General features: G+C 40.2%; 1 protein-coding gene across 3 annotated transcripts in view; it reads right to left on the bottom strand.

Moving 5' to 3' along the window:
- LOC108572085 (CUGBP Elav-like family member 2) overlaps window positions 1-3,530 on the bottom strand; it is a 471,722-nt gene that overhangs the window by 344,992 nt on the left and 123,200 nt on the right. The gene's annotated exons all lie outside the window — the stretch shown is intronic.

The raw sequence follows: 3,530 nt of genomic DNA, 5'->3' as shown, positions 1-3,530 counted from the left end.
CCGAACGTAGGCAAGGACAGCGAATAAAAGATAAGGATGAAACGTGAGTCGAGGCAACCAAGCGATTTAAATACCAACTTTTTTAATTTTACGTTTTTTTATCCCGAAATTTTTCTTAATTTTGCTGTCTGGCGTGACAGTGAACGTGTTAATAAGTAAATGTTGTTCAAATTATATCGTGTTTGATATCATTTTCATCAGAAAAATCTCACCAACATGTTAAAACCAATTCCAGATGAAAAAAAGTAAAATTAAAGAAATTGTATTTTTCTATTATGATTTGTCGAGCCGTGAAATCTCGTAAAGGAAACCGACTGGTGTAGCGTTACACGTTTATCTGACTGCGAGTGAGATAACATGGGCGCAGCAATGACGCAGACCTAGGCGTAGGACCATCTATATTGTCACTTGTAGAATCCAAACTTACTGACTCTTGTAGAGAATTTACTGTGGTTAGAGTCGTTGCAAACTTGCAGCGGCAGCGTTGATCGAGAATGTAGGAGACACACCGTGGCTCTTTATTGCTAAACACCGAAAACCGCGCAATATCGGCCGGACGTTACACGCGCTAGGAGTGGGTGTGTCGCGTGTGATGTGGCAAGCCATCAGCTCTTTGTCGCGCTTCGATATTTGCATCGTTGATTTCTCCCATCAGAGACACACACTTTCAAGGAAAATGTACAATTACGCACTCGTCGCTCTGTTCGTGCAACGAAGAAAATCATCCAAGAAGAAAAATAGACGAAAGAAAATGGAGTAACTTCGGGATTTTAATGAAAATTGTACTGTTTATCGCTGCTGAAAATATCTGTCTCAATCCTAAAACTCCTAAGGGTGGTCCTCGAAGCCGTAAATCGAAAAATTTGAAATTAGAACAATTTAGTAAAAAATAAAAAGTTATTTGTTGTATATCTACACGTTTAAGTTTGATACTCGAAAGTTTGTATTTCTCAATTATTATCAGTATCGATATATTGTATTTTCACAAAATTCTTCGATAATAAGATCAGTTTCCTTTTCTTTCTGACAATGAGCGAGTAAAATTTTTATCACTACTCTGTTTTCATAGACAATGCATAGCAAAGTATGAAATTACTCTATCGTAGCGACAACAGTTTCACCAAATATTGCCGAGAACTACACTTTGTAATTAACAATCATGCGAAGTCGAATTATAGCTCCATATAAAATTCTAAAATTCTCAAGAATTGAAACCACTGTTCGACTAAAAAAACGAAAAAGTTACCACCATATATCACTTCCAATTTGCCCAAAAATATATTTGCCCCCAGCATACGATGGTCGTGGAATAAATCACGGTTCACGAGCGTGTAACGTAATTTCCCCGGATAAAGCGACCGCGTCGATTCACCTGAAAATCCTAGGTGCGAGCGTCGGAAAAATATATTTAGACGAAAGCGAGAAATAGAATGCCACCTCCATGTTTTTCCACAGCCTGGAGCGTCTCAACGAAGTACATGAAATTAGTTCTTCATCGAAATAAGATTTCCAAGCCGCGGGATCGAGCATCGAAGTCGCCTGCAGGGCCTAGATGCCGGGGTCATAGGGGTTGCTGCGGAGGAAGGACGGCCGAGGGAGAGCGGAGAGGCAGCGTCAGATCGCAGGCAACATTGGCAATATCCTATTTTTCCAGGGCGGCGGAATTAAATATTTGCCGCGGCGAAATAAGAGTTACGTCGCAGTTCGTAACCATCTCGGAGAGAATAGAAGGATACCCGGGCGAACGATACCGCCAGCTTTTCGAGTACCCTCCGGCGCGAGCCAATATACGAACAATCGGTCAATATCTCCGCTTTCTCTCGCCTTCGATTTTTCGAATAACAAATTTCGTAATCGACCGGAGCCGCAAGTGTCGTCGCGGCCTCATGTGTGTAATTCCACTGTTTTATCTGGTAGAGGCTTGAATCTTTTGGACTTTCTAGACGAAGATATTCTGTGATTAGGGTTCTACGTTAATTCTCGTTGAAGTAACTGTGGATCAGGCGGCGAAAGGGATGCGGTAATCTTCATGCACACAATGCCGATACAAACGCTATTTATTAAAGAAAAATATGATTAGGTCATCCTATAAATTCATGCCGAGGGAGAAAAGTATTTTAATAAAAATCTAAGGAAATTCTATAGAAACCACATAACGGACATAGCAAAAAGAATAGGAAAATATTGTGGAATGAGAAGAGAGTAACGTTTTTCTTTTATCAAATTTAAAGGTCCGTTAAAATATCGATCTAAATTATAAAATTCCACACGAATTTACGGGATGGCCTAATATATCATAATTCCTTTCTTTCGAAGGAAGAACACGAACCCTACCTCGCTAAGGAGGAAAAATCTAAAAATCTGCGTCAGTTAAAGCAACCTCACACTAACGAGTGATCCTGCGTTTCACACTCGTTGTGCCCAAGTTCAAAGCACCACCAGAGTTTTTAAAAGTACTGTAAAAACTTGTTAACCTGTTACCTGTGTTTACTTTTCAAAAAGAAATTGAATCTCTCTAGTTGATAATTAAAAATCTAACCAATTCCTTCCCGTTCATTCTTCCAAATGTGAATACGATGTATTTTACCTTCAGTACAATTAAAGAATTAATTATTATACAGTATAACAAATAAATGATTGTATTCTAAGTTTTGACTAACCTATGACGAGTTAACTCGTCTTCCACAGGTTAAACTTCCTTAAATACGGAAGTAGCGATTTTATTCCTACCAGCTCAAGTTTCCCAGAATAATCTGCACCGCTATCATTTACAACAACAGCCATAGTGACAAGAACGCGGTGAACTAGTGCAACTACGACTACGACGACGACGACAAGTAGCTGGTTATTTGTTAGTTGGTATACTAGCGATACAGCACGAATCCGAATTGTACCAGCCAACTATACCAATATATCTGGCGGTTCTAGTGTCTGCAGAGTTTCCAGTAGCGCGCCAGCTCAATCTGATAAATGCGTGCAAGACTAATTAATTAATTAAGACTTGTTCGACTTAACCAAGGCATCTTAAGCACGCTGGTCCTTGCTTCGTAGCTCAAGTCAATCAACCGAAATACCGACCAAGCTTTCGCAACTACGGACGAATTTCTATTTACGAAACGGCAACGCGGAATTCACACTGTCCATTTGAGAGATGACGCGACTTTAGGAACAGTTGTGTAAACGTTTAGAGTGCTGCGACAGCGCAGTGATAAGGATCGTCGTGCAATCCGAAGATTCTGATTACAACGGAACTGTGCGTACGTGGAAAATAACGAATCGTGCAAGGAAGAATTTTTGTTTAGCGGAAATTCGCTCTGTGAACGGAGTAATTTTTGCTGAAAAGGAACGGAGAGATCTTAGGTGCTCGAGTTAGAGGAAACACCCTGTAGAATAATCGTTTTCAACACGCCGACTCGCCTTGACTGTCGTAGAACCAATAGCCATAGAACAAAGGCAAGCAACGGATATTGCCTTGCAGTTTGGCAGTTTACCAACAACGGTTTTTGATTTGTCCTTTTTTTCCGAACTTT

The sequence above is a fragment of the Habropoda laboriosa genome, unplaced genomic scaffold (assembly GCF_001263275.1).
Source record: "Habropoda laboriosa isolate 0110345459 unplaced genomic scaffold, ASM126327v1 scaffold67, whole genome shotgun sequence".
NCBI lineage: Eukaryota > Metazoa > Arthropoda > Insecta > Hymenoptera > Apidae > Habropoda > Habropoda laboriosa.
The sequence above is the reverse complement of the archived record's forward strand: the minus strand, read 5'-3'. Positions and strand labels throughout refer to the sequence as shown.